The sequence below is a fragment of the Narcine bancroftii genome, chromosome 5 (assembly GCF_036971445.1).
Source record: "Narcine bancroftii isolate sNarBan1 chromosome 5, sNarBan1.hap1, whole genome shotgun sequence".
Classification (NCBI taxonomy): Eukaryota; Metazoa; Chordata; class Chondrichthyes; order Torpediniformes; family Narcinidae; genus Narcine; species Narcine bancroftii.
Window position 1 is genome coordinate 251073417 of NC_091473.1, and position 25041 is coordinate 251098457.

Here is a 25041-nt window from a genome sequence, read left to right on the forward strand (position 1 = left end):
GCTATCTGCAGTGAATGACGAATGTCAGATTTCTACTCTGCACAGTAAAAGGTAGAGGAACAATTGTAAGTACCCAAGAGATAACATACAATGTAAAAATGCACAGGCCTAAAATCCTCAATTCTCCACTGCATGTAATACAATGTAAAAATGCTCAGGCCTAAAATCCTCGAATTTCCACTGCATGTCATCCACAATGTAAAAATGCACAGGCCTAAAATCCTCAATTCTCCACTGCATGTAATACAATGTAAAAATGCTCAGGCCTAAAATCCTCGAATTTCCACTGCATGTCATCCACAATGTAAAAATGCACAGGCCTAAAATCCTCAATTCTCCACTGCATGTAATACAATGTAAAAATGCTCAGGCCTAAAATCCTCGAATTTCCACTGCATGTCATCCACAATGTAAAAATGCACAGGCCTAAAATCCTCAATTCTCCACTGCATGTAATACAATGTAAAAATGCTCAGGCCTAAAATCCTCGAATTTCCACTGCATGTCATCCACAATGTAAAAATGCACAGGCCTAAAATCCTCAATTCTCCACTGCATGTAATACAATGTAAAAATGCTCAGGCCTAAAATCCTCGAATTTTCACTGCATGTCATCCACAATGTAAAAATGCACAGGCCTAAAATCCTCAATTCTCCACAATGGTTGTCGGAGAACTGGAGTGCCAGACCGCTCTTCCAACAATTTAAAGAACAAGGATAAACCTAACAAGTCTTTCCAGCAGAACCTCAGAAAACAAGAGAAGCAGAGTTAAAAAGGGCCAAAGGTTGCAATGTTTTTTTTCATATGCAGGACAAATGGAGGAGGAGACAGTTTCAATTGTGACTTTCAAAATTAAATTGGAAAGATTTTCAAGGATCCAACAAAGGAAATGGACAACCTTGTCTGTTCTTCTATTAACATAAAACAATCCCAAAGGGGCAAGTTGCCTCCTGCACAGTGACAACTCCATATTCAACCAATGTGCTTGAAAATTCTTCAAAGCTTTGAGCCTAAACATTTTAATTTGGATTCTGGAATACTGATATCTGGACATATCCAGAATTGAGTATTAAATCCAGCTCTCTATCATGAATGCAAATTAAGATTTTGTGTCACGTGTGAGGGAATAGATTTGAATATATTGGTAGAATTTCCTTTCTGTATTGAGGTGGGGGGGATAGCGGTAGCAGGTAGAAGAAAGTCTGGCGTGCCTACACACCCATTATTAAAATTATAATGTCAGGAAAAAAATAATTGCAATTTCAAAGTTAAGGTCATTACAAAGCAGGAGGGAGGGGAAAAGAAAATAAACAAACCAGGGGACTGGAAAAAGTTCTTCCACTGCAGATATAAGCTCATTCAGACAAAGAAAGAGTCGTGGAAAAATAATGTTAACTGTTGCTCTTTCCATAGGGATGCTGAGTCTTTCCAGCTTTGTCTGATTTTATTTCAGATTTCCAACATCAATAGAGATCAGCTATCGAACGAACAGCAGTGGATTAGAATGGTCACTCCATATGGCATAATGCGACAACAACATTCGGCACAATCTTAACATAAAAAAAATTGCTAAAATATTAGCATTCATCAATATTCAGTTCACCTATTTAATCCACATTCCAATGAGTACAGATTTACCACAGAGAGGCCCAATTACTAGACACCGACACAAAATAAAATTATTTCCCGAACCCTTTTGAGGTACTGACTTTGTGTACCACACCACACACTTGGGTGTAAACTAATAAGAGATGCAAGTATTCTTAATCAGGATTTATTGTTATGAAATTCGTTGTTTTGCAGTAGCACCACAGTGCAAAGAATTATATAACCCACCTTACAAAATAAATAAAAAATAGTGCAAGGTAAAATCAAAGTGAGGCAGTGTCTGTGGTTCAGTGTTTATTCAGGAATCTGATGGCAGAGGGGAAGAAGCTGTCCTTGTGCCGCTGAGTGCTCGTCTTCAGGCTCCTGTATCTTTTCCCCTGATGGAAGCAGAATGAAGAGGGCATGGCCTGGGTGGTGGGTGTCCTTGAGGATAGAGGCTGCTTTTTTAAGACACCATGCAGATGTTCTTGATGGACTGAAGAGTGGTGTGCGTGATGAAGCAGGCTGTTAACCACCCTCTGGAGTTCTTCTCTTGATCTGAGCATTGGCATCTCCATGCCAGGCAGTGATGCACTTGTCGATGTATTCGAGGGTCTTCGGTGACACACCAAATCTCCTCAAACTGGTAAGCTTTCTTAGTGATTGCATCAACATGGAGCTCGTGCATCTGACCTCAAACTGACCTTGGTCTCAACACTTTAATTATATTTCTCACTATTTGAGTACTGCCCAAAATGTAATCCTTTTTACAATGCTGGCAAGGATGTGGCTTTCTGACTTGGCTTAATGCTTCCAAGATGGATTTCTTTTGACATCACTCTGATCTGCTTCCACCAATCCATGGCTCTTAAAACTTTATACTGCATTCAGCCTGTCACAAGGGAACAGCTTCCATGATTTTTAAAACAGCATGAGCAAACATGGGAAAATAGAACAGACTGTACTGGATCATAGCAATTTAAACATTTATCTCTGGTCATTCTATCAACCAAACTGGGAGTGAATGTGGGAATAGTTCTGATTATACACAGGTTTAAGGACTAACTTCCTACTAAAGGGTTTAATCTGTAGAATATCACAGAACTCCCCACACAGAGAGTGGTTTAATAAGGTAGAATAGGAACAGCTATTACTTCAAGCAGAAGTTAAACAAATATTCTACTAAAGGATCTATCAGGCTGGTGAAACACTGTTCAGGGTGTTACCAGTGAACACAATCGTAAGAAAGGCTGCTGCAATAGAAACTACAGCTTTGTGAGAAGAGTGCTGTCACAGTGAGATAATTATTATCCATAGCAGAGGACAATTAATGTAAAGCTTGGATATAAAAGCACTAAGCACAGAAATATAGGGTCTTAATGTGGATAAATGGAATCATGGCTGTGGCAGGCCAAGGGCCTGTGTAATTCTCTGTGACCATGAGATACTGGAACATTTCCTTTCCACTCATCAGATCTCAATATTCATTATTATATAAAATGTCCCCATTAACATCACCCTTTGGTTTAACAGCTATGGATGCAATTTAACTGTAATTACTGCTGATAGTTTTATCCTTGCAGATTTCAGAGAGAGCTACGACTGGTAACACAAGAAGGTACACACACTATTTCAATCTACAAAGTTGATTTGAACAACCAAACAAGTGCTTAGTTTTATTATTTGTTCTTCAAATGCAGGCTTCGCTGTGACAGTCAGACTTTACTGAAGATTCCCAATTGCTCTTATATCAGGTGGCCTGTTTGACCAGTTCAATCAAGAATTAACCACAATGAATGGGTCTGGGATGCCGAAAGAACTGGTGGGGTGCAAGTACTTTCCTTCTTCCCCTCCCTGAAGGATACCAAGTGAAGTATAGGTTGTAAAAGTCTCATATCAAAAGACCCCCCTCCAGATTCAGTTAAGGGAGCTTAAATTTTCCACAGAAGCGATGAAGTCTGAACTTGTGTTTATGACTCCATGGTACAGGTCACTGAATGTCATTGTACAAAAGATAAACAGAATGTGTGCAGACATCAATCTGAAACTTAGCCAAATAGAGTGACTTGGCATTCCCATGTTGAAATTCATTGAGATTTGCTTTTACCTTCCCTGGATGAGCTCCAAACACTGTTGTCACAACTCATCAAATGTCAACAATATGCAGATTAAAGCAAAGAACTTTCAAGAATCATTTTTGATATACCTGACACAAAAAAAATTCTCCTTGAAAGCCCAGGTGACATTGTAAGACACAGAACTGGACAGCAAAACTGAGTAAATGCAATACGACTGCCTGGCCAAATACAACAGTTACTACTTAAATCCTCTGCCTAGAGGACATGGCTTTCAAGGCAGATATGCATCTTCCAGAGCCCAAACTACAATGCAAGAAAACTGCCTGCACATCGTTATCGATGGATTTTATGATTCAAGCTCAGGGCCAACATAAAAACCACACCACAGTTTTAGTATTACCTATTTGGGTAAGGACAATTGTTATCGATGGATTTTATGATTCAAGCTCAGGGCCAACATAAAAACCACACCACAGTTTTAGTATTACCTATTTGGGTAAGGACAATCATTATCAATGGATTTTATGATTCAAGCTCAGGGCCAACATAAAAACCACACCACAGTTTTAGTATTACCTATTTGGGTAAGGACACAAACTCCTGAGGACACAAGAGAAATTTCACATGTATGAAAATTATTATGGTCCCTGAACAATGAGCTCATGGCGATCCCGTGTCCGCCCATCCTGTGTTCTTGTGCAGGAAACCAGATACACAAATATGACTCAGCAATGAATGGTGGAAGGTGTAGACATGTAATGGTTCACCCCAGTTATTTATTTCCATTATTAGAAAAACAGCAGCTCTAATGTTGGCGTCTCCAGATTTTTAACTTTGCCATCATTCAAAGTTAAAGCAACCTGACTGCCCACAATTAATGCCAATGGAATAGGCGAGATTCTATTTGATTCTTAACTGTTTGCTTTGGTCTACAAAAAACATTGAATACAAATACTGGACTTGCACGTATAATAGTCGATACCAAATAAGGCTTCTGGTATTTTCTATATATCACGTGTAAAAGTCGACCCACCCACCACCCCCCCCCATCATTTTTAGCCCCGGCCCCCACCCATCCAAGCTCCTGATGCCCCGAACGTGGACTTAACACCCGGTCCCAGCTGCCCACTTGCCCCTACACCTCGAACGATGCAATTTCTTACTGCAGTCAAAAATAGTACGCATAACAGTCGACCCCCTAATTTTACCCTAAAAGTTTGTCCACAAATTTTGACTTTTACACGCGTATATAGGGTAGCAATTCTAGCTCAGATCAAATGAATTTATTTGATTTCAGCTCATACATTTATCACACTACAAATGTCCACACTGCAACATTGACCCCGGCCTCAGCTTGTCATATTTGATCCAAAATGAACTCTTGACCATATAAATGCTGAACTCCAAGACTTCAGCTTCATAGCCCCAAGTATACATATATCAGCTAGTTTGTTGCTGAATCCCATCAACATCCAGGTTATAACAAGACTATCACAATACAGTCAATCTTATGTACTGAAACTCATTCAAAATTCTGCAGTCTTTGCCCCAACTTGTAACAAGCCCTTCACCCCTGACCCCAATGCTTGCTGGTTCAGATTCTAATGTAACAACAGCACAACTTTCCTCCATGCAAAGTTGAGTGAAGTCTTCAGATGCTGTGATCGTAGTAAAAACTCAGTAAATGGAGGAGGAACTTAGCCGATCTCTCAGTGGAGGTAAAGATATATTATCAATGTTTTGGACCTGAGCCCTTCCTCAAGATCAGATCACAAGATTCAATGTTTTATTACATAAAATGGCACCATTAACATTCACCCTTTGGTTTAACAGCTTTATTATAGATATGATTGAACTGCAATTACTCCTGATAGTTTTCTCCTTGCAGATTTCAGCGAGAGCTTCTATTAATAATGCAAAATAGGGTGTCACATAGACACACTATTTCAATCTACAAAGTGGGCTTGTGCAAGCAACAAGTGCTTAGCTTTATTATTTGTTCTTCAAATGCATGTTTCACCATAGGGCCTTTCATAGAGTAAATAAAATGAATGTATAAACAAAGATTTTACATCCGTCTTTACATTACTGCTGCACTTGCCTCCATAAAAGGACTGAAGTTGGATTGGCTGCTCGAACTCGCTCCAGCTTCTGTTCACCTAGGGGATACACTTAAGAGGTGGAGTGAAGTCACTCCACCTCCTCCGTTAAAGGAATTCCTCTGAAAGCAGGTATAAAGGGGAGGGCTGCTGACATCTCAATGACGCCATCAGCCCGCGATCCAGAAGCGCAAATTTTTTAAAAACAGATGGTTAACAGAGGCTATTGCGTTGCGCAGGAGATCTACCTGAGTACTAAGACTGCTTGCACAAATCTCCACGAGCGTTCTTGCCTGCTCTTCAGTCATCTTTTTCAAGTGTAGGCTGCTTTCCCTTCTCGGCACGCAAGTTTGACATCATGGTGGAGGGCGGCACTACTGCATCACTCACCCCACCTCCTTCAGCTCTGGAAGGTAGCTCCAGACTCAGCTCTGCATAAAGGCTCCACAGGATCCACATTATAGGGTGTCACCATAAAAGGTAAAATAGTCTTTTTTTTAAATGTGAGCCGGCTACAATGTAGCGCTTCACCATAAAAAGGCCGATATATGAAGGTCAGACTTCATTGACGATCCCTATTTGCCTTTACACCAAGAGGCCTGTTTGATCAGTTCAGTCAAGAATTAGCCACAAAGAATGGGTCTGGGGTACATACAGGCCTGGTGGAGCTTGAGTTCTTTCCTTCCTTCCCTGAAGGATATCAGAGAACCAGATAGGTTCCTATATGGCCTACAGACCTTGTAGAAGGGGTTAGGCCCAAAACATTGGTAATATATCAGGATCAGAATTTATTGTTATGAACATGTCACAAAATTCATTGTTTTAAGACAACATCACAATACAAATACTTACATAAACCACCTTACAAAATAAATAAAAATAGTGCAAGAAAAAGTCAAAGTGAGGCAATGTCTGTGGTTCAATGTTCATTCAGGTATCTGATGCCAGAAGGGGAAGAAGCTGTCCTTGTGTCGCTAAGTGCTTTACGCCCTATGAACACTGTGAAACCGGCTGAGTTCCTCCAGCATTTCTGTGTTTTTACCATTCAAAGTTGTTTCAATTCTGCCACCTTGTACATCCTGTATACATCCACTGCTCTACCACCGAAAGCTGTGCCTTTACTTGTCCAAGCCACAAGTTCTAGAATTATTAAATCTTTCCATAGTTTTATACTAACAAGGATTTCCTTCCTTATCTCGTTAAATTTTGCTTGTATGAAATGTCTTGAGAAGTTTACCACATTAATATCCAAGATGCTGACACAGTTAATTCCTCCATGATGAAAGTTTAATATGTCTCCAACCATCAAATACTCTTTTTTTTTTAAAAACAATAATTTAAAATGAACATTACATTGAATCTACCAGGATTTTATTTTTCTCCCCTAAAGGAATATAAACAGAATTTTCCCCTGGTGTTCCTTCACAATTTCTTCAGTGTTGGTGGAGGCGAGTCCCACTGTGTCGCAGCTCAATCAGATTTATTGTCAAAGTACATACACGACATCACAAACAACCCTGAGATTCTTTTTATATAACCATATAATTACAGTACAGAAACGGGCCATGACGGCCCCTCTAGTCCGCACCGATTTAAGTCTGCACCACTAGTCCCACCTACCTGCTCCCTCTCCATAACCAACCAGACCCCTCACATCCATGTACTCATCCAACCCTCTCTTAAATGACAAAATTGACCCTGCTGCAACATCTTCCTGACCTGTGGGTCAGGCGGAATTACCACTTATTGGTAGTGCAAAAAAAATTGTACACAACATACACATGTAAATAAAATGTAAATAAACTGACCGCAATACAGTCAGGGGCAAAAAATAAAGTGCATAAGAGGCCTTAAATGAGTCCCTGATTGAGTTTGTTGTTGAGGAGTCTGAGGGTGGAGGGGGAGCAGCTGTTCCTGAACCTGCTGGTGTGAATTTTGTGGTACCCGTACCTTTTTCCTGATGGCAGCAGTGAGAACAGAGCGTGTGCTGGGTGGTGAGGGTCTTTGATGATTGCTGCTGCTCTCTGACCTAGTGTTCCCTGTAGATGTTCTCGACGGTGGGGAGGGTTTTAGCCTATGATGTCCTGGGCTGTGTCCACTACTTTTTGAGCTTAGGGAATATTGTTGTGCCCAAAGTCAGCACATTTTCCACCACACATCTGTAGAAATTTATCAGTGTTTCTGAAGTCATACCAAACCTCCACAAACTCCTGAAGTAGGGGCACTGACGGGCTTTCTTACTGAATCCATCAATGTGTTGGGTCCAGGAAAGATCCTCTGAGAGAGTGACTCCCAAGATGATTTGAGGCTATCCTCTGAAGTAGCCTCACTATATATATTTGAAACAGAAAATGGGATGAACAATAATACCCACATCCTATAATCTAATAGAAAAGACTGAGAACCAAACTGAAAAGCCTCGCTCCTATGAGGGAGTGATTTCCCAAGAAATCAAGGCAACGAGAATTTAGTAATTGTTTTTAAACATAAAATCAGTCTGCAGCAAAATTAATTCAAAACCATATAATAAGATTTGGTTCCTTTTTAAATATACTGTACCCTGTTAATTTGGAATTGGAGCTGCAGTAATCCAGATCTATGCAACAGGTTCAAAGCAAATCCCTCTGAAAGGCTTTCAATTGAAAAGCGTGTCACCTTGCAAATTAAGTGCCAGCTTCTATGAAAAATCATCTAGTGAGCTTTAAAAATTAATGTTAAATATCTCAAAAGAAAATCAAAACTGTACCTTAGCATGCATCTGAGACATTATCCGTACCTTTGTATCATTGAGTATAATTCCACGCCCCCTACCGCACCCCCCAGTCTATTTTTAATAAATTTCTTTCAATCGACTCACTTCCTAAGAACTGAATTGTCTGAACCCCTCCCCACCCACAACTTTGAGTAAACTTTGCTGTTAAATAGATTGAGTCATCTGACCCAATTTCCCATAACCTTCTTGAGCCATACACAGATGCGGCTTCATATTAACTGATTGCAAAATTTCTTCAAGGCTTCTGACATACAAAATTGTTAAGATGTAAATGGGCCATAAAATTGATACATCGTTCACAAAATTCTCTAATGAAGAGGATAAAATGACTTTATTTGGGTATATCCACCCTTCTAAATCTGAAATACTGAAGCAAAATATTTTTTTGTTTGCTTTTATTGTTTTTCCTTATTCTGTGTGTATAATCAAAGTGAAGGCTAACACAGTAACTGCATCAACATTTCAAAGGATCTCAGTCTGAAAAACCTGATTCAATATTTTCCACGTTTTTGGAATAGAAATGTATGTGAAACAAGTCACCAGCAATAAGATTTGGATTGCTCGCCAAACCATTGAGCTAATATGACCTTTTGTGATAGAGATCACCCTTCACAAATGTCCTTAACCATAATCCCACTGCTTAATTTGACAATAGAAAGGTGCTAACAGAAGTAGAGGACATTCCAAAGCACGTGTGAGTGCACACAACAAACCTGAAAGGTCCAATCAAACTGATTTTTAAAAAGTCTGCACGTACTCAAGGTTACCAAAATCTTTGAAGGTCGTCTTTTTAAAAAGCTATCTTTCCAACCCAGACTTCAACTAAGAATACTGTTCACATACTAGTGTGAGGTCACTTGGTTTCTGAAGGTGATTCACACTTAATTCAGTGAAACTACAGATGGTGTGATTGTAGGTAAAAAAAAACTTTGAAACTCTTGAGGAGCTCAGCCGGTCTTGAAACATCTATAAGAGATAAAGATATATTGCCAACGTTTCGGGCCTGAGCCCTTCGCACTTAATTCCACCAGCTACATTCAGAAAACTTCTTTGCCAACTTTAAATCATATAGAGGTCATTTTTCTCTCGTGAAGTGGGAGGATTCATCTCCAAGCATTCTCCTTTGAGGTATGGCTGTTTTCACAGAAGTTTTACTTAACAATGCAAACAAAGGCTAAAAGTCTTATTTTTTTTAAATGGTCACTAAAATTACTGTTTAGAAGCCATCTACATGTAAACCATGAAAAACAAACACAGCCATGGCCATTCCAGCTTGGGTCCCTGCCAGGAGCTTTAAACTTTAATTTCTTCCCAAAACCAATTCCAGGTAAATTTGTTACCCATTCAAAATACTTCGAGCTGAATATTTAATGAAAAAATGTAATTTTTGGTGGAACCTTGTCGTGATCTACAATAGGTGCGTATTGCAAACTCAAGGTCCAGAAATGGTTAACATGTACTCCCATTCACACACACTTTTTGTTCCAAGTGAGGTCAACTTTCAATTTAGAAAGCAATGTTTATACACAGAACAAATGTCTCTCTCCTTCCTGCACCTCCCACCACCCCCCAATCCATTCCACATCATTCAACTTGCCACTCACCACTTACTTGATTATAAATAGAAGGAAGAGCAAGACACACCACGCCTCAAGACTGCCCCACCATTCAATTATGATCCTATTAGACAAGATGCTAAAAATCCTGCCTGGGGGGGGGGGGAAGTCAGGCTTCTCCAGCTTTTGATATAGGGAGTGCAGCGATCAAGTCGCCCAAGTCCACCCGGACCTTGGATAGCCAAGACGATATCACAGCCACATAACAACTGCATGATTAGATACAGGGGGGTGATGATGCCCAGTGACACCTCATAATTCTCCCAAATTTCTATAACATCCGTCCACAAATTCTGCCCGACCTATTCAGTTCCTCCAGCTTCTCATTTGTTCCTCAAGATTCCAGCATCTGCAGTTTTTGTTTCTATATGTCTCCATAGTTGATGTTGAATGAGATGTGCTCATGTGTGTAGTCTCATCCATTATCTCTTTCAATCACAAACTATAGTCAGAGACAGAAACACATTGGTCATTCCAAAGGCGTATGAAGTTAGAAGGTTAATTGGTCTCATGGGTATATTTGGCTGGTACTGGTTCATGGGCTAGAAAGGCCTGTCACTGTGTTCTCTTAATTAAAAGAATCCGCAAGACATAATAAAATGAAGTTTTGAATAGTGACGACACTGGTGTTTCTTCCGATTTTGAAAAAGTGTAATTTTCAAATAGAATTTTCAGTACATGGCAGAATTTGACTAATTTTACCCATTTTCTAATGTTCGCAGCATTAAGTAGAGAGCAGAGGCTGTGCAAATGGAGCACAGCCTAGCTGTTAATATTAAAGCAAAGCAAAATCTGTGAAAAATAAAGTCATTCATTGAATAAAGTCACACGTGTTTCCACCGGTGTATTGCTTGCATTTGCTGCATTAGGATGCGTCTTTCTGTGAACTCTGGCCCCTTTTGAGTACTGACAGGTGACGGATCATGAGCATGGGTTGGAACTCGTGGTCATAGATCCATGCGGTTCCTTCTCAGAGGTGTCCCTCCTGTCTGGATCCGGTAGGAATGTGAATCTATTTTCTCTTGCACATATCCTTGTATGGATCACGTGCCAGAATTGGGATCTCTGATTCGCACTTGAGCTCCAGTCTTCAGGACTGAGCAGCTTTTTGCAGTTTTATGATATTGTTTCTGTTTTACTTTCTCTCCACTTTAGCCTGTTTGACCTTGTATGCTCCTTTAGGTGTCAATAGATTTTCATGCATTGGAAGGTTGGCATGTATGCGTCGATCTATCAGCATTTGAACTGGAGAAAGGCCATTCTGTAGTGGCGCACTTCTGTGAAACATTAAATTTCAGTGGAAATCCTCTCATCCATCATGCACTTTCTTCATGAGGCTCTTCACCACCTTGACAGAACTCTCTGCTAGGCCATTAGACTTTTGGGTGCCGTGGGCTTGAAGTTGTATGTTGAAACCCCAAGTATTGGCAAAGGGCTCAAATTCATTGCTCAAGAATTGCGGACCATTATCTGAGATGACTTCTCGAAGAACTCCATGCCTCACAAATACATTTTTTCCATGCAAGTGATAAGTGCTTTGCCGGATATTGACTGCAGTGTTGCTACCTCTCCGTTACTATGATTTGTTTGACTGTAATGGAAAGAGTCATATAAAAGTCGAACAAAACTTTGAAGTACGGCCTGTCTGGAACAGGGTGTGGTGTAAGTGGTTCTGCTTGCCGTTTTGGTCTATAGGTAAGGCATATTTTGCATGAAGCAGTGGTCTGGCTTATGTCTTGGTTCATTTTTGGCCAGTACATCTCGAGTTCTACATTTGCATTTTTCCTCACCAAGATGTCTTTCGGGTATTTTCTGGAGCATTTCCTTGCGTAGCACGCCCTGTAATCCCGAATACCCATTGGACAGTCATTCTTAGCTGCTGGCCATCCTTTCTGTGTTGTATCTTTCAGCTCTTTCATTGTTTCATCCGTCTCTGTTCTATCCTGGAATACTGGAAATGAGGTGATAATCATGTCAACATAGGCCTGCATCACTACATTAACCTCTTGGTCGCTCTTTTCCTTTTTCTCATTTGTTCGAGACAGTGCATCAGCTGCAAACATGTATTTTCCTGACAGGCAGATCATTTCCACATTGTATTTCTGCAGCTTTATCAATATGCGCTGTACTCTCATGGGACAGTCATTCAGTGTTTTGGACATAACCAAGACCAGTGGTTTATGGTCTGACCCCACTTCAAGGGCATGTCCATAAATGTATTGATGCATAAGTGCTGGCAAGAAGCTCTTTCTCTATCCATTCATATTTGTCTTTTGCCCTGTTAAAGCCCTTGTTGAATAGGACACAGGTTACCATGTGTCCTCATGCTGCTACAGTAAGGCTGCTCCAAGGCCATATTGGGATTCACGACCAAGATCCTGGTGAACCTAGCTAAATCATAAATTAGCATAATCTGCCAAAACCCCGATGACTAAACCACTTGGCACCTGTAAACCAGGACATGATTTTCTCCCATGTCGGCAATTTAAAATGCTCTCTCTTGACGGCTTTATTAAGATTTCTTGGGTCCAGACATGTATGTAATGCTCGATTTTCCTTTTGCACAATAACCAAGTGAGCTGACCCAATCTGTAGGTTCTTCAATTTTCTGTACGACTTTCATCCATTCCACATGTGCTAGTTCTGGTTTAAGTTTGTCTCAAAGTGGAACCAGAGCTTTCCTGCATGTATGGACAAAGGGAGACACTGTCTCATCTACGTGGATCTTGTGTACACCAGGTAAACATTCCAAGCCCCTAAAAGACATCTGTGTATCTTCTACAAGTGTTGTGTGCTCATCTTCAGTCTATGAAGCCACTATAAAAACTTTTTTCATCAGGTTGAGCTCTTCACAAGCACTCAGACCTAATATTAGCTCTACTCTCTTTTCTACAATCAGTAGATGTGATTTTAGATCCCACCCTTTGACTGAAGATCACCATACAGTCCCCTTTTACTGGCATGTTCTCTCCAGTGTCGTCTGTCACTTTTAATTTCACTGAATAAATCTTGCTCTTTACAGTGAGGGTCTTGCAATTGTCCACAAATTACAGATTCATCTGGGCTCCGGTGTTGAGCTTAAATGGTATGACTATCTCATTCATAGTCACTGGAGCTATCCATTCCATTCTACCAACAGCAACAGTCTGCAGTGAATCCACAAAGAATTCCTCCATTTCTTCATCTACGATGTGCACCTTTCTCTTGGTAGCCCCGGCTTTGCAGCACTTTGCAAAATGATTCTTCTTGTCACATTTATTGCAAGACTTTCCATAGGCAGGACACATCCTTGGGATAGGTCTACCTCTGCCACCTGCTGCATTTGCTATTTGAGCCTACTTCTGTTTTCCCTGCGTGCATTGTTGGGTCTATCCTGTGCGGCTCCTTAGCTTGTGCTCGTGTAGTCTCTGCTGCCCTATACATATTTACAGCCTTTTCCAGTGTCAAGTCTTTCTCTAAGCCCATTATCTGGGATTCTGCAAATTATTCTGTCTCTAATGAGTGAGTTTTTCAAATCTCCAAATTCACAACTCAATGTGTGAAGCTCGGCTAAGTTTTGGTCAAAGCTCGTACCTTGTTTCTGGTCACAAATGAGAAATTTGAATCTCTCAAATGTGACTTTTTTTATTACTTGGAACAAAATACTCTTCAAATTTTAACATAAATGTCAAACGTGAAAGCTGTCTCATCATCTGAAAACTGTTTTAGATGTCTAAGGCATCTTCACCCATCATGTGTAGAAATATAGACGATTTATGTTTTTCATCAGTCTTTCCTGCTCCACCAGCCTCTAAGTTAAAGTTGAATCGCTTTTTGAAGTGTTTCCAATTAATGGTTAGATTGCTGGTAAACTGCATTAGTGTGGGAGGACTTATCCATGACGGGAATTACTGTCTTTTTTTTACTTACTCACACACTTCTGACACCATGTTATGTTTGTTCCTTGAAGAAGAACAACCTTGCGTGGTTTTAACAAGTTTATTTTTCAAGCTGTTTGAGCCAAGAACATACTTGACCTATTTATTCCTGCACAAACCAAGTGAATTGCCTACTGGGAAGTATAGCTCTTTACTATTGCCTACTGGGAAGTATAGCTCTTTACTATTGCCTACTGGGAAGTATAGCTCTTTACTATTGCCTACTGGGAAGTATAGCTCTTTACTATTGCCTACTGGGAAGTATAGCTCTTTACTATTGCCTACTGGGAAGTATAGCTCTTTACTATTGCCTACTAGGAAGTATAGCTCTTTACTATTGCCTACTGGGAAGTATAGCTCTTTACTATTGCCTACTGGGAAGTATAGTTCTTTATTAGACATGCATAATAAGTCTCCAACTGCAGACATATATTTTGAAGATTGAAGTGGATGGCGTAACCCCCGCCCGCCAAAGACCTTCAGACTGCTAATCTGAATTGCAATAGCAATGTTAACTTAACCTATAACCACATCCAGAGCAGAAAATTAGGTGTTTTTTTTTGCAAGTCTGTGGGAAAAATCGGATGATTCACAAGGGTGTATGAAGATTGACTTGGCTTGAACTACAAGAAGATGGGATAGGTTGGGTCTGAATTTTCCCTGGAGCAAAGGAGGCTGAGGGATGACATGACAGAGTATTGTAAAATTATAGAGTTCATAGTCGTGGGTGTCTATGGGTTTAATGTGAGAAGGTGGGCGTTTGAACGAGATGTGGGGGCTAGATTTTTCAGAGAGAAGAGCAAGGATATCTGGAATAAAGAACCAGCGGAGGTAGTGGAAACACGAACAAGCATGTGGACGAAAACTTAAATGAATAGGACACAGAGGGAAATGGAATTAATGCAGGCAAGTGAGATTTGGACATCAGCACAGTAATGGGCCACGAGCCCGTGCCGCCCAAATACCCCAAACTGCCCTCGTACGTTTTGAAGGGGGAGAGGAAACCGGAGCACCCGGAGGAAACCCACGATGACACGGAGAGAACATACAAACTCCTTACAGGCAGTACCGGATTTGAAACCGGGGTGCTGGCGTAGTAACAGTGTGGTGCTAACCGCTAACTGTCCAATGCAGTGCTCACCAGAGCTGCAATGGTAGTTTCTATGCATAAATCTCCATCAGCAAACATTATCCCATTCTGTCAGGCAGCAAAACCACAAAAAATTAGAACCACACACTAAAATGATTGCAGTGTCTGCTTCAGAGAAGGGTTAAAATAATTTTTTATTGTTGAACTATTGTAAAACAAGCAATTACTCTGTCAAAATTAAAATTTAACAGCATAGACATTATAAACTAAAAGACCTCCACCTCTGCTGGGAATTATGTATGATTCTAAAAATAGAGGACATGGAAGCAGGCAAAGTTAAGAAGCTATAGGAATGCCCAATGGTTGCAAAGGGAGAATAAAAATGCAAATAAAACAAACGACAGGTAGTCTCATTGCAGAATATTGTCCTTGCACAATATGGAAGTTTATCAGGAACGATAATAACAATTAAACATGCAGAAACTACCTTGAAGCCCTTCCATTATTACAAAAGATTTCCTCCACCCACCAATTTAAATGGCAATGGTCAACATTTTATCAGATAATGACAATGAACTTTAAAGTGTCGGCAGTTGAACAGGAAGCGCACAATTTTGAAGTACAAGCCTTTATCAGTGATCCCACATTAGGATTCACCACAACAGAATTCATAATTGATCCCTAAAACTTGATACAAGGAATAAAATTTGGACTAATAGAATTTAAAGAAATAAGGTATATCAGTTCTTTCCCCCCCACTATTTCATTCTTCTTGACACACACAGAGATGACTCAGCTCAGTGTCATGGAAAATTATGAGACAGACCTTTTTCCAGGAATTCCTGCACCCTTCTGACACATAACGTTGCCTGGGCTCATCAGCCTTTACTCCAATCACCTCACACCTATATTTCTGAATTATCAATTCAACATTAATGCCTGAAAGTGGAAAGATTTCATCGTCAGGCATCTAACATGCGTGTTGTCAGAGTCCAACCGAAGTCCGAGGTGATTTTCTATATCGGCACTCAAGTGAAATAATGATCGAGTACCTTTTAACGTTCTCCTCATTTGTTTCTCGTGTGTTAATAAAAGTTACATGATTGTAACACTTGTGTCCAGACTCGTCTCTTTGTGAACCCACCAAACCTGATACTCTTCCCAACACAATAACATTGCACTGGTGTTTTCCAACAAAGATGTTTCATATGTTAACAATCGCTGAGACTTGCAGAGACTTTAAATAGTTCCTGTATCATAATAACTTTGATAGTAATTAATTAGTTACAGCCAGCAGCTCCCCTAGAGTATACCACCCCTTGTGATCTGCTGCCAAACTCAGGCACCCCCATCTTGGGCACAGATCTCTGCGGATACAGGACGTTAAAATAAAACGCTGTTGGCTCCTCCAACAGGCTATTTAAAGCCAGCATGAAGCAGTTGGGTTCACAACTGGGCAGTCGAACCCTGTGGATCAATAGTATCTCTGCTACCCTCTCTCCTGGTTCCGCACCAGCAGCCACACTCAGTACTGTCATTTCTCCCTTCAAGCATGACCCCTTCATCAAGGAAGATCTTTTATTTCCTTTTATGTTAAAAATGAATGAATACTGCAGATACTGAAAATATAAATAAAATTGCTGTTGGGAACATCTGTGGAAAGAAACAGGTAGCATTACTGGTTTCTGATCTTACATCTAGATTATAATTCTGGAGGAAGCCTCAACCTTGCATTCGTTTTTTTTTTCCATTCCAAAAGGAGCTTTGGAGAAATTAGTCTTGGGTTGCCAATACCTAAATGATTGCTTAAATTCTGAATGCCATTTATAGACACGTTCAATTCCATCAAAATCAACAGAACTAACTGTGCAGAGGCAAACAAAATTGGAGTGTATAAACACACATATTTAGCACCAGTGAATAAAGAGCAGGTTTGCTCTCCCTCCCCACCCCCAAAAAACATCTATTTGCTAGCTAATAGATGATTTGACGTGTAACAATACAGCAGAGAAACCAGCCCTTCTCCCAGTCATGTCTGTGCTGAACACATCAAATTTAACTAAATCACTTCTGCCTGCACACGATCCGTCGCTTTCCATTCCCTGAATATTTGTATTTATTGTGTATTTCACAAACAAATTAAATAACAGTATGCAATGCATTCCAGTGTTGCTGGAAGGTTTAGGTATCAAGTGTCAATTCTGGATTGAAAATTGTGAAATTTAATTTGTAAGAAATTAGATTTTCTGACAGGTGTGACACATTTAGGACAAAAACTTTATACAAAATTAAACAATGCATTTGCAAACCTGTGATAAAGTACAATTATTTTTATTTTAAAACTGAGACCATTTCGGATTGTGAATGGTTGATTAATTCTCAAAGCAAGTGTTTCTAAAGAGCTTAAAACCCATATTCAAGAAAAGGATGGAGAAAGCATTTCAAAGAAGTGTTCAGGGAAATCAGAGAAAATTTGCAATACACATCATGACTTGGCAGTTCCCTCATGAACAACCACAAGGAGTTCAGTAGGAGGGCGGGAACAGAAAATGGTAAGGTGAGAACATGAGATGGGACGATCCATCATCCAACACATTGATTCAGTCAGAAAAATAAATCTAAATCTGCCAAATCCTGATTGAAGTCATGGGCCAACCTCAGATGGAAAAATATTCAACACAGGGAAACAGCAGGAGATTGCCTGCTAATTAGTAGGTTGGTCACAATTCTACTTTTATTGCTGATGAACAGAACTCCTTTCAGTCCACGGATCATTCTGAAATCCCTGTTTACATACATTTCAATCTATTGTAAGGTTAATTAAAATTTTTGATTTATGACTCTCTGCTTTGAGGAAACAAATACTGTTTTAGGATTGATCATGTAGGAATATACAAAGAAGAACAAAATTTAAAAAAGCATAGACATACATAAACAGTTCCTTCTGGCCCGTGATGCACAAATACCCCAATTAACCTGCAACCCCCAACAGTTTGAAGGGTGGGAGGAAATACATGTAGTAAAGGGGAGAACATATAGTCCTACAGCCAGTAGGTGCTTTCAAATTGCAGCACCCGGGTAGCCCTCCTGGGACACGGGTGCGATTACTGGGTCATGGGTGCAGGATGCACCTTTCAAATTGCAGCCAGACCTACCTGATAAATCGTCAACCCAACGATTTAAGGGGGTTTCCGCCCCCACGATGAGTGACACGTCGGTTGTCAGTAGTCACCCCCCTCCTCCATCGTCAGTCGTCTCCCCCCACCCCAACCCCCAGCAACGTACCGATGCTGCAAACGGTGGGGGAAGTGGTTGCTGCCGTGATGTGCTGCTCCGGTTTGCAGCAACTGCTTAATGTGCTAGCGCCACAGCGGTTCCAGTGGCGTACAGGATTATGGGTAAGCAAGACGGCCATTGCTCCTGCACTCCTGAATTGAGCCATTGCTGCGAACCAGAGCAACATTCACAGCAGCGGGACATCACGGCCTCCCGATCCCTCCTCCCCGTTTGTGGCAGCGACCACTCTCCAATCACGGCCCCCCACTCCCCCCAATCGCAGCAGCGACCTCAGCGCCCTCCCCGTAGCAGCAGCAACCTCAGCCCCCCCCGATTGTGCCCCCACCTTCGCAGCAGCGGAACTTCAGCCAGGGGTTTCCCTGTGACGCATGCACACAAGCACTGACATCACCAGAGTAACCAGGCCGGCCATTTCCCTTTTCACACCGATGGAGCAGGACAAGCAGGTAAGATTTACTGGGTTCTCTGACCACCTCTGAGGTACGTTAGGGACATGGTTTCGGTTCTAACTGGGTTGATCCAGTTGAACCCTTTCAAATCACCGTGTACCTAGGTCACTGACCGTGGAAATTGCCCAGCTAATCCCATTTTACGTGGCAGTTTGAAAGGACCTAGTGCAGGATTCGAACTCAGGTTGCTATGCAGTAATGGCACTGCACTAACTGCACCGTCCAAACAAATTTTCGATCCTGTAACAAATTAATGGTACAACTTCGATAACTGCCGGAATCATTTAAAATAGCCGATTCCTTGGTTAAAAAAAAAAGAATCAAAGGTAATTCAAACTACTCCTTATGACTAGGAATAGATTTATACATGGAAAATCACTTTTAACAAATTGTAACATAAACAGCACTTTCTGTAACAAATCAATGCAGAATATATGAAACAGAAGGCCATTTATTCATAATGTGGTTGGATTCAGTGACCCTTCCTCATGGATGAATCCTTCTACTAACTTTGCAGAACTGACTAAACATCAGCCCCTAAAAATCAAAGCTGAAACAAGTTAACCATTGTGGCTTGGGGATCCAATGGAATTTTGTGGAGAAAGATAAGAAAACACCAATCCAATCACAGCGATGGAGCCTTCCTTAAGAGTACAGCCTAGAGCTATATTGAAAAACATCACCGTCTTCCAGGGAAGGCAAGAAAGACAGTAAACCAAAGTAAAAAAGGATTTCTGTAGAACTGAATGTCTCAGAAAGAAAAGGAGGAAACTCTGCAGAGAACACCCCCCCCCCCCCACCCCCCACCAATGGAGCCTCTGCAATTACCACAGACTGGTATTGTGACACATGGCCCTTTGATCAGAGTCTACGTCCATTTTCAGTGAAGGCAATTCAGAAAGTCTCCATTTCCATAGTCATGCAAAATATTATCACTCAATGACTAATCAATTAAGAACTGGCACACAAATTAATCTTAGTTGCAAGTCATCGTTTCAAACATTGATTTGTTCATACAGAGCTTGTTGGAGCAGGCAACAATAGCTTGGAGTGACCTTCATGCAACTGTTTGGATTCTCAGAACAATGCAAGAATTAATTTGGCCCCGATTCAATGGAGTAGAACATCACAACACCAAAACTCGTCTTGAATGAACGCAGGTTTTGTTCTCCCTCCACGTGTGAAGCTGTTTAAATACAAATAAAGTTGCCCCATCATTCCAAACACTCTTAGTTAACCACTCTAAACAGTTTGGAATTCAATTGCCCAGGTACATTGGTTCTGCAAACTAACGGCACAATTGGCACCAATCTCACTCATGACCTATGGACAAAAGCCCCTGGGCATCTAAAATGGACAGAATAAGGGTAACATTGCTGCATCTTTTCCTGGAGTTAAACAACACTGAACAACAGTTTCCCCCCCCCCCCCCCCAAAAAAGATTTGCTTCCTGAAAGACATTTAGAGCTTGAAATAGACAACTTCAAGATGAACATAAAGATAATTTTAGATTTGCTGTATCCTTTATGAAGCTGGATAAACTTTAAATTAACTTTTATTGAATTTAACATGTAAAATCACTTAATGATGCTAATACATTACATCAGTTTAAATGACCCAGAAATGTTTTGCCGCTGATTTTCATTTGTACTCAACATCTGATGCTTCTTGTGTCAGTGTCCAACAATAGTCAGCCAACATTGATGGATTCCAGTTGCTCTGATACCACTTTTCCATGGTTGCAATGTCCTGGTGAATCCTTTCACCATGTTCGACACTGACTGCACTAAGATCAACAGGGATGAAGTCCAAGTGCGAATGCAGAAAATGAATTTTCAATGACATGTTGCAATTTTTGGTTTTAAATACTTGAAACATATTGAAAACCAACTGGATGTGGCTTAGTGCTCTGTAGTTGCCAAGAAAATTCTCCACATCTTTAAGTGCCTTCCAAGCATGCCCAGGCCCAAGACAACATTTGCATAGCACTGCACTGAATGCATGCTCAGACAGGCTTGGACTGACCAAAACAGCTTGCTTTGTGGGCAAGATACTAGTAGACTTAAAATATTTCAGAAATTCACAAAAATAGGTTATATCTTTTTTAAGGTGATTTCATGAAGAGCAGCCCAAAATCCATAAAATACACCCAAAAAGTGTTCAGGAAGCAAAATCTTTGTTGTCCGGTATAATCCAAGGTTGTAATTTCTCATAAATGGTGAGACAAAACAAAGGAGGAAATTTTCTGTAAAGCTATACTCTGGCTTTAATAACAATAAAAAGCCATAGTTCACCATTAAAAATCAGTATTTCACTTATGCCTTCAGAGGCACAGAACCCTGTAAAGAGAAACCCATAGTATACAGAATATAAGACTTTTAAGTAGTGTATTTGAATTGTTTGATTCTTGTTTCAATACAATATGGTATAACCCAGCACAATTTAAATTGAAAGTTCAAATTTCACACTTGTTCTGCAACATAACAAAACTGAGCTCATGAAATTTTTACGATGATCTGGTTTCTGGTAAGTGTCAGAAAAATCCATGCAATACGATAACTGAGGTTCAAAGCTGAAATAAGTTTAATTTTCTTTTCAATTTACATTTAGACATACAGCACAATAACAGGCCCTTTCGGCCCATGAACCCACACCGCCCAATTTACACCCAATTAACCCTCGCCCTCGGTACATTTCGGACAGTGGGAGGAACCCCGAGAAAACCCGTGCAGACACAGCGCAGGACTTGAACTCCAGTCCCGATCATTGGAGCTGTAAAGGCATTGCGTTAACTGGTACGCCAACCGTGCCGCCCCAAAAATGATGTTGTGAACAACAGAAAAAGCAGAGGATGGTTTCCATCCACTGACCTCAGGGTTATGTACCCAGCCCGCTTCTGCTGAGACACTCTGCTATTAAGCTAATCATTAATGTTTGGAGATCAAATGAAATAACGTGAATGAGGATAAGAAAGGACTCGTCCATTTCAATGGAAGGAATCCTTCTAAATGTCATCTCCAATGATCCTTGCTCAGGTTGTGCCTTTTGCATGTCTGATAACTCACCACAATGCAGAGACGACCAGCTCCTTAGCGCCACCAGCATCACCAGTTACGCAAGAACAAGCTTAAATTTTGTCATCAACACAACAAAAACTTACCCCAAAAAAATCAGTATTTCTATAAAGGACATAGCAGACAAGAAACCAGCAGTTCTTGTTTAAATGGCTTCTGTCGTGTGACTCAAGCACAAGATATTTCAATCTGCCTTTGGACATCTTCCACTCCATGTCCTGGTGAAACCTTTCACCATGTTTGTCACTGACTGCCGAAGATAAGCAGGAAACAAGTCCCAAGTGTGAATGCAGAAAATGAATTTTCAATGACATGTTCCACTTGGTGGTTTTGTCCGCTTGAGGTAGACTTAAAATATTACAGATATTCTTCCACCTCTATCTTCAGGCAGGTCTCACACACCCACAGCTTTTTACCCCAAAGTTTTCTGCCTTTCTGTGTTGATCCATCCCAACATCCATCTACTTTATCCCTTACTCTTAAATTTGGTTTCTCTTTTTATCTTCCTACATAAGAAATTAGAGCAGAGGCAGCCATTTGGCCCATCAAAACTTCCCCACCATTTAATAAGACCACAGCTAATCTGACTGTAGACTTAGCTCCACTTATTGCCTTACCCCCACACTGCAATTTTGCCTGCTATGCAAACCAAAAAAAGTCTTAAATATATTCAACGAGGCAGCCTCCACTGCTTCTTCAAGCAAAGAATTTCTCAGATTCACCATTCTCTGGGAGAAGCAGTTCCTCTTCATCTCCGTCCTAAATCTACTCATCTGTACAACTAGTCTCAGCGACCAGTGGAAACTTTCCTATCTCGGTCTTATCTATCTCTTTCATAATTGTGTTTCCATAGATTCCTCCTTATTCTTCTGAATTCCACTGTGTATAGTCACAACCTACTCCTAACCCTTCATTCCCAGAATTAACCTAAAATGAACCTCCTCTCCTCTGCCATCAAAGCCAGTCTATCCTTTCTCAAGTAAGGCCAGAACTACATCCAACACTCCAGCTGCAGCCTCACTATTTCCCTGTAAAGTTGCAGCACTTCTAAATTCAAACTCTCCAGCAATTAAGGCCAACATCTTGTTGTCCCCTTCATTACCTGTTGCACCAACTTCTTGTGATTCATGCACAAGCACTCCCAAGTCCCTCTTGCACCATTTAAATAATAATCTGATCTTGGACTTTTCCTTCCAAAACGGATGACCTCTTATTCGCCAGCATTATCCTCCATCTGTCAGACTCTTGGTCACTCATTTAACCTCTATCTCTCTACAGACTCTGCATCTTCTGAATAATGTTCTTTTCCATTCAATTTAGTGTCATCAGTAAAATATATGGAACACAATCCTCACTTCCTTTCTTTTTCACTATTTTCATTGTTCCATAGGTACCTAGCAACAAACTATTAACAAATCTCATCCAGCAATAATTACAATAAAAAGAAACACACTATACTCATGATCTAATCCAATCCCCTCCTTTCAGAGGCGACTGGCTAACACAAACAGTCCACTACTCATAATAAGAAGGTAAACATTGGGTTCAAAAACCAACAACTAGTTAATCTTACAAATTTTGAAAATAATTAAGAAGAACCCCATAAAAAAAACAAAGTTAAGATTTATTTCAGTAGTGGAATGTCAAGTTGCCATCATCAGACAACCAAAGAGTATGAATGGGAGGGACAACAGCTTTCCAACTCATTAAAATGGCCCTTCTTGCGATAAGGGAGGTGAGGGCAACCACATGGGATTGTGAAGCAGTCAGAATTAAACCAGATGGCCCACTTACTCCAAAGAGAGAATAAAAGGATTTTGAATCAAAGGTACAAAATACTCCTTCCCAAGAATTGGAAAGAACATAACCAAGACATATGTTGCAGTGATAAACATCCTTCCTAAATTCTTATGTATTCTTCAAGCTGCATTTTTGTTTCCAAATACTTTTTTGATTCTATTATATCTTCTTTCATGTGGAAAAATAAATGCCCCTGTCTTAGGAAAGTCTTCCTTCAAAATATTCTTTTAAAAAGTGGCTTGGCGTTTTAGAATTGTGCAGCTAATATTAGATACAATACTTTTTGGGCTCATCATAAGGAAAATTTAGGTGCATTAAATTGGATTAATTTAGAAATTAAATCTACTAAAAAAATGTTCTCTTCTTTCAATATTTGGAGCACCTTTACCTTAGCATCCAAATTAACTGATAATTTTGTTGTTCGACATACATTGAGAATCTGTTTCATTTGAAGAAATATTTTAGGAGCCATAGATTTTTATTAATTTGTCCTATTTTAGTTTTTTTTTTAAAACCTTTGGTTCAAGATAGCGATTATCAAAAGTGGTTAAATTTAGGTATCCAATCTTTCTCAGATATTTTTACTGACCAAAATCTTGCTTCTTTTGAACAATTATCCACCAGATCTAAAATACCTAAATATATTTTTTTTTGTTATTTACAGGTTAGGAGTTTTTAAATTCTTTTGAAGCTCCCCGAAGACCTAGACCCCAATATAATGGGGATGATTTAGAAGTTTCAACCTTTATGAATTAATTTTAAATTCTAGGGATAGTTCGCTGAACAGAATTTTTTTTTTTTTAAAAACTATGGGAACAAGAGTTTCAACAGTTTTTCTGAAACTACATGGAATTCTCTATGAAATGAGTGCATATTCATCCTCTGTGCTAGACGCACATTATTACAGTTTAAGATAGTACACCAGGCACACTGTTCCAAAGTCCAATTGGCTATTCTAACCTCTCTTCTAAATGTAATAAATGTATACTAAAGAAGGTAGAGTTCCCTCTTCCAAATCATAAATAGTTGTGGTATTCCTTTTTCCTCCTGTTTCTCACTGGTCATCAAGAGACAAAAATGATTCCTCACTTGCATTTTATGCTTGTGGCAAAAATTCTTTCAGCATCAAGGACTATATGCAATTCTACTTCCTGGCAACAATATGCCTTTTCAATCAGTGTCATGCAAAGGGGGGCTGCCGCTAGTACAGGCCAGGGAACGAAGAGTGAAGACATAGTGCTGCACTGTTCTAATGCCAAC

At 40.1% G+C, this 25041-nt stretch overlaps 1 protein-coding gene across 1 annotated transcript in view; it reads right to left on the reverse strand.

The window, feature by feature from the left end:
* The window catches only part of LOC138765189 (S-adenosylhomocysteine hydrolase-like protein 1), an 86010-nt gene that overhangs the window by 39305 nt on the left and 21664 nt on the right, over nt 1–25041 (reverse strand). The gene's annotated exons all lie outside the window — the stretch shown is intronic.